This window comes from Penaeus chinensis, chromosome 8 (genome assembly GCF_019202785.1).
Source record: "Penaeus chinensis breed Huanghai No. 1 chromosome 8, ASM1920278v2, whole genome shotgun sequence".
Taxonomy (NCBI): domain Eukaryota; kingdom Metazoa; phylum Arthropoda; class Malacostraca; order Decapoda; family Penaeidae; genus Penaeus; species Penaeus chinensis.
Genome location: NC_061826.1, coordinates 40778819 through 40789849, shown reverse-complemented (window position 1 = coordinate 40789849; position 11031 = coordinate 40778819). Strand labels below are relative to the sequence as shown.

Genomic DNA, 11031 nt, shown 5'->3' with positions numbered 1-11031 from the left:
AGGGGCCGAAACACACACACACACACACACTCGCACACTCGCACACACACACGGCCGCTCTGGTGGTGGTGGTAGTAGAGGCCAGGTCGTTTTTGTAGGCTGTGTGGCTTGGCGTGGCGGCCATGGGGAGCGGCCAGACGCAGTCGTGGGCACCTGTGTTGACCCGTCGCGAGCACCGCCCCGCTCCTCGCTGTCACCCGTTCGTGGTGTTACTCGGCCGCAGCGCCTTCGTCGGGCTGGTGTGACGTCGGGAGGCTCTCTGGCTGACGAGGCCCCCGCCCTCGGTGAAGACGTGCGCGATGTGAACAATTATTGGTTTTCCTTCTCTCTGTTTTTTTGTTTTTTTTTTCTTATTCTCTCTTTTAACCTTTTTTATATTTCGTTTCTTTTCTTTTCTTGTCTTCTCTTTTATTTCGTTGATTTATTTTTATTTTTTTTTACATTTTTTTTTTGTTTTTTGTTTTTATATGCAGTATTGCTGGAATGTTTCTTTTCCGTTTGTGTATTTTTTTTTCTTGAAACTTTTCTTGTTTCACGATCTTTTTATTTGTTTTTATTTTTGTTCCATATTTCCTCGTTTTATTTGTTTGTGTTCACGGAAGGACTGCTTCGGAAAATCTAAAAGAAAAAAAAAAAAAAAAAAAAAAGGAAAATAAGGAAAAAGAAAACGCATGAGAACAAAACAAAACAAAACACAGAAAACCGAACGGAGGCCCAATGAACATCTCAAGAAGTTGGCAGCATCCAGGGCATCTCGCAGTGAATTTATAAGTGAAACATCTCTCGCGTATCTCGTGACAGACCGACCGCCGGCACCAAGGAGTCTGTGATGTGTTGTGGCGAAGGGGGAGGCAGCGAAGTGCAGTTTCCAGATGTGTCCCCCCCCCCCCCCCCCCTGTGACATCCCCCTCCCTTCCTACCTTCTCTCCCTTGCCCCTCACTCCCTTCGCCCGCTCTCCCTTTCCCGTCTCTTGACTTCCCCCTTCCCCTCTCCTTCCCCTCACCCTTTGTGGCCTCTCTCTCTCTCTCTCTCTCTCTCTCTCTCTCTCTCTCTCTCTCTCCTCTCTCTCTCTCTCTCTCTCTCTCTCTCTCCCTCTCTCTCTCTCTCTCTCTCTCTCTCTCTCTCTCTCTCTCTCTCTCTCTCTCTCTCTCTCTCTCCCTCTCTCTCTCTCTCTCTCTCTCTCTCTCTCTCTCTCTCTCTCTCTCTCTCTCTCTCTCTCTCTCTCTCTCTCTCTCTCTCTCTCTCTCTCTCCCGCTTCCTACCTCCCTCCCCCTGATTGAACCCCCTGTCGCCCCCCCCCCCCCCTCCCCCCTCCCCCTTTCCTACTAAATGACATCGCTTCCTTGTTCTTCTTCGGGTCTTTGTGTGTCCACGCTGTTCTACGCTTTGTCACTCCTGCCTGTTCTTCCTCTTTGTCTTATTCTTGTGTCTGTGTGTGTTTCCTTGTTCGTCTGTGTTTATCAGATCCTGTTCTTCACTCCTCGTCTTGTTCGGGTCACTTTGTTTATGCCAGTGAGTCTGTTTTGTGTGTGTGTGTGTGTGTCTGTGTGTGTGTGTGTGTGTGTGTGTGTGTGTGTGTGTGTGTGTGTGTTTGAATGATTGTCACGTCTGTACTTCATTCCTCATCCTAAGTTCACGGAATTCACAGTTCGTTCTTCTCTTTCTCTCTCGTTTTCTTCTCCTCCTACTATTTTTTCCTTTTGCTGTCTGCCTCCTTCTTCTCCTCCTCCTCCTCCTCCTCCTCCTCCTCCTCCTCCTCCTCCTCCTCCTCCTCCTCCTCCTCCTCCTCGTCCGCACATTGTCTCTCCTGTTCTCCATTGCTCCGTCCTTCGTGGTCTAACATGTACCCCCGTGCTTGTCAACTCCTTGTTTTCCCTGTCAACTCGACCCTCTTGCCTTTCTTTATGCAACTCCACTTTTTAGCTACTAGTATTTCTCCCTTTTTTATTAATGTCTCACGTCTGCACCGTCATTTGTTTTGTTTTGTTGTTTTCCTTTTCTTTTCTTTTTTTCTTTTTTCTTTCTTTTTTTTGTTCTTCGACAAGATGGTCATGGTACAGCATCCTCCTGACTCTTCCTGTTGTCTTAGCTTAAGTGTTTCTACCTGGTACCTGTGTCGATATTTTTTTCACTCTCTCTCTCTCTCTCTCATTTATGTGTCCCCTTTTTCTTTCTGTTTTTTGTCACGCATTTTTTTTTTTTTTTTTTTTTTTTTTTATTCAAAGCTATTTTTATTTCACTGTTTATCTTTTTTTTCTCTCTATCCCTGTCCTCTATTTTAGCCAGATGTCTCCCCAGTTCGCCCGCCTTTTTTTATGTTGACACACCTGCCGTCTCCCCTCCCCCCCCACCCCCACTTTTCCCCTTCTCGAAATCCGCCTCGTTTTCTTCCCTCGTTTCCTGGTAACACCCTCGTAATGCAGGCTGCCTTCCTTCTTTCCTTCCTTCCTCCCTTCTTCTCTCTCCTGTGCCTCGTGTTCAGTAATTTCCTTTCCTTGTTCGTGTTTGTAGGGGCGTTTCACTCCCTCGTACGTGTTGTGTGGGCGTTCCCCTCCCACGTACGTGTTGTGTGGGCGTTCCCCTTTCCTCGTCCGTGTTGTGTGGGCGTTCCCCTCCCACGTACGTGTTGTGTGGGCGTTCCCCTCTCATGTACGTGTTGTGTGGGCGTTCCCCTCCCACGTACGTGTTGTGTGGGCGTTCCCCTCTCACGTATGTGTTGTGTGGGCGTTCCCCTTCCCACGTACGTGTTATGTGGGCGTTCCCCTCTCACGTACGTGTTTTATGGGCATTTCCCTCTCTCCGTCGCTCCCCCGCTCACCCCTATATTTCCGACGCACCCGATTCTTGGTTGCGTCGGGCGCGTCGGGTCTCGTTCCCTCCCCGCCACGAGGTTCACCTGGACGCCTCTTCTTCCCCGCCAGTGACGCGCAGACAGACCCTAGGTGTCGGAGGCAGTGCCGTGACCGCCTGCGAGCACGTGGCCGCAGATGAAGTGAAGTGTGGATATTGTGGTTCTCTCCCTTGCTTGAGAACGCACTTGAGAGAGACCTCTAAAAAAGGGCCGCGGAAAAGGCCAAATCTGATTATGTTGCAGTGTTTGTTTTCCAACTTTTGGTTATTAAATTTGCGAGTCGTGTTGTCGAGCCGCGACGGATTGTAAGTATGGTTCGCTTGTTGCTTGGTGTGTTAGATCCTAGATCATATTGCTCGTGATGTCATGCCGTGACATCATATGTCAAGGTGACAGCTGTTTGGTGACCCGGAGATAATAGCAAATGAGTGGAGTGAAGTCTTTTGCGAGGACCAGAAGAGGAAGTGACCAGGGCCTCTCTCTGTTTCTGACGGCGGCCGGGGCGCAGGGAGCATTTCGGGGAGACAAAGGACGGGCGCCCCTTCCCCGCACGCGCGTGTCCCTGTGCCAACGGAGGCAGCGCTCCCCGAGAAACGCCGCGGCGGCCCGGCGGTGCTTTAACCGAGGCCGATGCAAACCCGGCGGTGACTCAGAGAACACAGAAGTCCTTGTGTTGCTGCAATAACCTAATCGTCCTGCTGGTGTTGGTGGCGCTCGTTAAGCGGCGGGCGTAAATAAATAACACGAAGTAGACGGCACTGGAGTAGGACTCTCCCCCCACTCCCGCCCACCCCCGCCCCCCAACTGCATGCCCGTCATACATCTCCCGCTCAAGTGCATGATGCGTCGGGTGCCCGCTTTTTCGTGGAAGGTGACGTCACGCGGAAACGTTACTCGGGGGCACTTTGTTGTCGCGCGGGGCAGGGCCACGAGAACCGCCCTCCCCCCCTTTCCCCGCCCCGCCCGCACGCGCGCCCGCACCCGCACTGGCCCGCCGATCAGCTGACGGGGCCGCGCCGGGGCTCTAATTAGAAGGACGCGCGACGCCGCACTCAATCAGGGAGGGGGGGAGGGGTGAGGAGGAGGGGGAGGGGCGTCGCAACATGGTCGTCGCGTCGGGCGAGAGGCCGGCCATGCGGGGGCGCGTTATGTGATGCCCGAGCGGGATATGAGGGCGTTATGTGAGCCGTGGCCGAAGGTCTCGCACAGGCTCTTGATGAAGATTATATATATATATATATATATATATATATATATATATTTATATATATATTTGTATTTATATATATTTATGTATATATTCATAATTATATATATATATATATATATATATATATATATATATATATATATATATATATATATATATATATTGAGATACCGTGTGTTTACATGTATATGTATATAGTGTATGAATGTACTTATAAATTGTAGATGTTATATGTACATATGTACATGTAAGTATGTATATAAGAATGCATATATGTGTACAGACATACATAATATATATTATATATGTATATGATATGTATGTGTGTATGTATGTATGTTTGGACGTATGTACGTAGGTATGTAGGGTGTGTGTGTGTGTGTGTGTGTGTGTGTGTGTGTGTGTGTGTGTGTGTGTGTGTGTGTGTGTGTGTGTGTGTGTGTGTGTGTGTGTGCACAAACCAGGATATAACGGGGGCGGAAAGCCATGAGAAAGGACACTTGTTATTGTGCGTGGGAGTCACATGATGAGTTGATGGGCCGGAGGGGGCGTGGTGGGTAGAGAGAGGGAGGGAGGGTGGGAGGGAAGGAAGGGGGGTTTGAGGGAGGGTGGGAGGGAGGGAGGGGTCAAAGAGGTCGAAGGGAGAGAACTAGAGAAGAGAGAGAGAAGGAGAGAAAGAGAAGGCGCGCAATGCAAGGCGAGAGTACTGTCAAGAAGAGATGAAAATAGTGGAGAAAGGGTTGGGGGTAGGGGTTGGGGTAGAAGGACGGGGTAGGGGTCGGGGAGGGGAGGGTAGGCGGGGGGAAGGGAGGGGAGTGGAGGGGCCGTCGTGACATACAGTACAGACGGAACCGCGAGTGCATAATTAAAGTCGGGAGAGGAAAATGAGAGAGGGAGGAGAAGGGAAGGAGAAGAGGTACGGCGAAGGGAGTGAAGGGGAAGAGGCAGAGCGAAGGGAGGAAACGAAGGGGAGGGAATAAAGGCAGGGCGAAGGGAAGAAGCGAAGGGGAAGGGAAGGGAAAGGGAGGGGAGGGGAAGGGGAAGGGCAAGAGGTACGGCGAAGGGAGGAAGCGAAGGGGACGGAGAAGAGACCTCGGCGGAGAGAGGAAACGGTGGAGAAAGAATAAAGGCAGGGCGAAGGGAGAAAGGGGTGGGAGGGGGCGTGGCTTACAGGTGGACTCACTCACCGCCCGTGTCGTAGGTGCCCCGTGACTGAGGGCGACGCGGCCGGGGCGGATCCGAGACGCAGACGGGCGGGAGAGGAGGAAGGAGGAAGGAGGAGGGAGGAAGGAGGAAGGTGGAATGGGGAGGGAGGAGATGGAGGAGGAAGGAGAAAGGAGGAGGAAGGAGGGAGGTGGAATGGGGAGGAAGGAGATGGAGGAGGAAGGAGAAAGGAGGAGGGAGGGAGGTGGAATGGAGAGGGAGGAAATGGAGGAGGAAGGAGGGAGTGGGAGGAATGATGATAATGATGATGATAATAACAATGATAAGTGATAATAATGGAAATGATAATATAATAATAAGGAGGAGATGGATGAGGAGGAATAATAATAATATTGATGATGATAATAATAATGATAATAATAATAATAATAGATGATGATAATAGCAATGAATAATAATAATAATAATAATAATAATAATAATAATAATAAGATGAACAACAACAACAACAACAACGACAACAATAACAACAACAACATAAATGGGGGATGGAAAAAGAACGAGGAATATTTTTTTAATAATAATGAGGAGGAGATGGAGGAGGAATAATAATAATAATAATAATAATAATAATAATAATAATAATAATAATAATGATAATATTAATAATAATAATGGATGAAAAGGATAATAATAACAGTAATAATAATAAGAACGTAAAAGGGGGACGGAGCAGAACGTAGAGCAGAGAAATGACGTTCGTAGTGCGTGGGAGTTTTCCAAGACAGATAGGCCTATATGTCACGGTGAAAGAACACGAAGAACAGTGTGACAGGTTTAGGAATTAATGGTGGTTAAGACTTGAAGAATTTTAGAATGAATTATCGTGACGCTGGGTATAATGTAGGGATGCGGGTGACGTTCAATGTGGGGCGAATGTTCGAGACTGGTTTCGAAGCAAAACGAAGCGGATTAGCTTGTCGCACCGAGAATAGCCATTGTAATAAATGGAAGGGAAATTAGATTATAGATTGTCAATTATGATGATGTGGAGAAGAAGACGAATAGAAAGGATGATAAGTCAAGGGATGAATTTGTATATTTGGTGGTGATGCTCGGCTGGTGAGAGGTTTCAACCGTGAGAAAATAGACCGATAGATCCCCCGCTTGAGAGAAGGAAAATTGGGAAGCCAGTTGAACAGCGGCAGGAGGGGGTTGGGGGAGGGGGGAGGGGAAGGGGGGGAGGGGTTGACTTAGGTCCACCATCACTACCAACTCCATCACGTGACCCGTGGCAGCTACAGGAGACATGGATACGGTTCGAATTGCAGCGGTTCGATTACATCCCCCCCCCTCCTCCTCCTGCCCTTTCATCTAGCCCAATCCTTTCGACTCCCCCCCCCATCTCTAGGACTCCTCCCCGATCCCTACGAGTCCCCCCTCCCCCAACCCCTCCCAACCCCTAAATCCAGCTCCGCAAATATTCGCTCGCCCCCCCCCCCACCCCTCAGGGATCGTTTTCCCATCCCCCCTTCCTTTTCCTCCCCCTCCCCCCTTCCCTTTCCTCCCCCTCCCCCCCTCCCCCACGGGGTATAGACTGGGCATCCGTGGGCAAGCTTCTGTAAACAAATAAATACCCGGACGAGAACCAGAGGCCGCCGTTACCACAGTCTCGTCTGCCTTCCGCGGTCTTTGCCAGGGTATATTGCCTTCCCCTTCCTCGCTCTATTGTTTACCTACTGGGGCGAGAGTCCGGGTTACTTTCGGTGGTGGTGGTGTGTTTGTTTGTTTTTGTTTTGGACTGTGTGTGTGTGTGTGTGTGTGTGTGTGTGTGTGTGTGTGTGTGTGTGTGTGTGTGTGTGTGTGTGTGTGTGTGTGTGTGTGTGTGAATGTAAGGTATTCCGTGCGCCTTCTCTCTGACACCGACCAATTTTCCGGCAGATTCATTCCTCTCGCTCTCCGTCCCTTTCGCCCGTCCGCGTAATGCCCTCGTAACCCACATGCGCCCTCATAACCGCGGGCCCAGCCAGGAGGAGGAGGTGTCGACCCGGAGACGTTTATACAGCTGTGTGATCGAGACACCGACCGACTGAACACCAGGCGCCCCTCCCCTTTCTCCCCTCTCGGCCCTCTTCCTCTGCCCCCTCTCCCCTCCCCGCCCTCTACCACTGCCCCCCTCCCCCTCTCCCCGCCCCGCCCTCTTCCTCTGCCCCCCTCCCCCTCTCCCCTCCCCGCCCTCTTCCTCTGCCCCTCTCCCCCTCTCCCCTCCCCCTCTCCCCTCCCCGCCCTCTATCACTGCCCCCCCTCCCCCCCCCGCCTCCACCCTCAGCGGAAGGGATTTCTTGCGCCTTCCTGTACTCGTCGTCGAGGTTGGCGCCATGGCACACGCACGTACACACGCACACGCACTCGCAGTAGCACACACGTGTATATGCATGAGGGAGAGAGGGCGGATGGGTGGTCAGACAGACAGGCAGTGAGAGAATGAGTGAGTGAGAGAATGAGAGTGAGAGTGAGAGTGAGAGTGAGAGTAAAAGTGGGAGAGAGAGAGTAAAAGTGAGAGAAAGAGAGAGTAAAAGTGAGAGAGAGAGAGAGAGAGAGAGAGAGAGTAAAAGTGAGAGAAAGAGAGAGTAAAAGTGACAGAGAGAGAGAGAGTAAAAGTGAGAGAAAGAGAGAGATAGAGAGTAAAAGTGAGAGAGAGAGAGAGAGAGAGAGAGAGAGAGAGAGAGAGAGAGAGAGAGAGAGAGAGAGAGAGAGAGAGAGAGAGACTGAGGGACTGCATATCCCATCGTCTAAACTCCGCCTACGCCTTGGAATTGGAATAGAGAGGAAGAGAAGATAAAGGGGATGACAGAAGGGAGGAGGGGGGGGGGGGGGGGGGAGTAAAAGAAAAAGAGGAAAAAAGATGAATGAGAAGTTTGTCCCTCCACAGCTTACGCATGTATGGTGTGTGAGTGAGCTTGTGTGTGTGTGTGTGTGTGTGTGTGTGTGTGTGTGTGTGTGTGTGTGAGAGAGAGAGAGAGAGAAAGAGAAAGAGAGAGAGAGAGAGAGAGAGAGAGAGAGAGAGAGAGAGAGAGAGAGAGAGAGAGAGAGAGAGAGAGAGAGAGAGAGAGAAGGAGAGAGAGAGAGAGAGAGAGAGAGAGAGAGAGAGAGAGAGAGAGAGAGAGAGAGAGAGAGAGAGAGAGAGAGAGAGAGTGAGTTAGCGAGCGAGCGAGCGTATGTTTGTTTGTTTATGCGTGTATGTGTTTGTCTTTATGTGTGTATGTATGTATGTAATTTTACATAGTATCTGCTCCCAGGGACGCTGCTGGGCAAGGCCTGAATATGCCAGCGTGCTGAGAGGCCATTGACCATAAAGTGCCACTCATTAGGTCAACACAGCTGTGCTGGCACCCTCGTGGGAGCCCGGGGGGAGGCACCGTCGCTTTGTGCCAGCCTAGGGGGGGGGGGAGGTTTATAAGAATGTGGCAGCGAAGGTGTGTTATTCCTGGCGGCGGCGATAACGAGGACGTAGAAGGTGCATGCGTAATAGGGGCAGGAGAGGGGTCGGGTCAGATCCCGCTCTGGGCGATTTGCAGTGGCAGGGCGAGGAAGAGGAATGTGTCCGGAGGGTGATAGAGGGCAACGTAGCGCCTTCAGTCAAGACGGACGTAGTTCAGTATCCGTTCGGTGTTCGGATAATCGAGGGGGCTGATTGTAGCTTGATAAAGTAAGGACTTTTACGTCGTCTCTGTGAGTGTAGAGTGTAGAGGTCGGTATAGTGTATAAGGGTTCAGTGTAATGGTAAATGATGCAGGGTGTAGAATTTTGTGTAATGATTTGTGTTGTGGAGTGTAGAGGTCTGTGTAATGGTTCTGTGTAGTGTGTGGTGGTTTAGTGAAGAGATATGTGTAACGGCGAATGGTGTAGAGTGTGGAGATCTGTGTAAGGATTCCCTCGGCGGTGCGCTGGGAAGGAGAGCGAGGGTCGCAGGTGAGAAGCAGCGGTCGCCTCTCGCGGAGTCTGGCTGATGGGTTGCTCGTGCATCTTCCCGTCTCTCTCTCGCTCTTGTATGTGCTCTCTCTCTCTCTCTCTCTCTCTCTCTCTCTCTCTCTCTCTCTCTCTCTCTCTCTCTCTCTCTCTCTCTCTCTCTCTCTCTCTCTCTTATTACCTTTCTGTTCGATTCTCTCTATTCTTAATGCTTTTCTCTCCGCTTCTCCCTCCTTTCGCTAACGTCTGTAGTTTGAGGTCGAGTAGTAAAAAGTAAATGTGTGTGTGTGTGTGTTTGTATGTTGCAGTGTACGTATAAATAAAACAAACAAACGAATAAACAAACAAACAAACAAACAAACAAGGCGTAGGAGAGGCCATTATACCAGGGCAGGGCACAGGGAAAGCGATCACGAGTTCAGGTCGAGAAGAAGAAGGGGAAGAAGGAGAAGAAGAAGAAGGAGAATAATAATAATAATAATAATAATAATAATAATAATAATAATAATAATAATGATAATAACAATAATAATAATAATAATAATAAGAAGAAGAGGCTCGATGCTCCTCTTTCCGGGAAGATAAGGCGCGAGAGACCCGAGGAGGAGGAGGAGGAAGAGGAGGAGGAGGAGGAGGAGGAGGAGGAGGAGGAGGAGGAGGAGGAGGAGGAGGAGGAGGAGGAGGAGGAGGAGGAGGAGGAGGGGGGGGTGGCGGCGAGCTCCGTGACATCGGTGTCCTTTCACGTCGCCCCTGTTACGTCTCCGGGACGGTGGGGGGGAGGTAGGGGTAAGGGGGAGGGGTGGTGGGGGGGGAGAAGGAAGGGGGGAAAGAGACAGGATAAATGTGGGGGTGGGGGTGTTATTCTGTCTTTGTCCGTCTGTCTGTTTGTGTCTTCTGTCTGTGTCTGTCTGTCCGTCTGCCTCTTTGAATCTCAGTCTGCCTGTCCGTTTGTCGTCTATCTTTGGCTAGTCACGATCAAAGTAGAGATGATTGTTGATTTTAGTCATGCAAACGTATTCTACGCAACGGTCATTTGAAGAGAATGCTGTTATTCTACACAGTAGTCCTATAGTAAAACGAGAAAGCCGTACATTAATTTTTCTTAATATCTCAAAGAAGTAAAATGTCACGTACATATATACTCCTTAGGATATCCGAAAAGAAGGATACCACATACCAAAGAAGTATGCTACATACCACACATATCCCTTTTACTACAGCAGCCTGAAAGCCCTTTTGTCACTCTTAAAGAGAATTTTTAAGACATTGTATAAGACGTAAGGGTATGCACTACCCCCACCCCCCCCCTACGTGAGTTGTTTCGTGTTGCTATGCTGTTATGTAGAACCGTCATGTGGTTCGGGATGTCATTGGTCCGTGTTGAACCGCGGGCGAATTCCATGCCTGTCATACATTTCCAGAGGTTACGCTTTTGTCTAAGTAACGGTGTTGTTGTTGTTTTTGTTTCTGTTATTATTATTATTATTATTATTAATAGTAGTAGTAGTAGTAGTAGTAGTAGTAGTAGTAGTATCATTATTATGATTGTTGTTGTTATTGTTATTGTTGTTTTTAGTATTGTTGTTGCTGTTCTTGTTATTATTATTTTTGTTGTTATCATCATCATCATCAACGTTATTGCTATTATGTATATTTTTTCGTTCTTTCTTTTTTTTTTTCTTTGACATCTGTTGAGATAAGAATGAGTTCTGTGGATATCTCATTTCCGGATAGCCTCCTGCAGCAGTTTGTTTGCTCAGCCGCGAGTCCCCCGCCGCGACCGAGCGAGGACAAGCTAAAGAACACACACACGAAGGCCATTGTTAGTAAACGCGG

The 11031-nt window shown here is 49.4% G+C and overlaps 1 protein-coding gene across 7 annotated transcripts in view; it reads left to right on the top strand.

Moving 5' to 3' along the window:
* Window positions 1–167: 167 nt before the first annotated feature.
* LOC125028055 (liprin-beta-1-like) overlaps window positions 168–11031 on the top strand; it is a 96621-nt gene continuing 85757 nt past the window's right edge. For 2 of the 7 annotated variants that reach the window (XM_047617342.1, XM_047617339.1), the window contains exon 1: window positions 169–292. The gene's annotated coding sequence lies outside the window, so the exon portion shown is untranslated. Of the gene's footprint in view, window positions 293–11031 lie in introns of all 7 variants that reach the window. The other 5 variants (XM_047617341.1, XM_047617338.1, XM_047617343.1 and 2 more) reach the window with 4 other exon arrangements.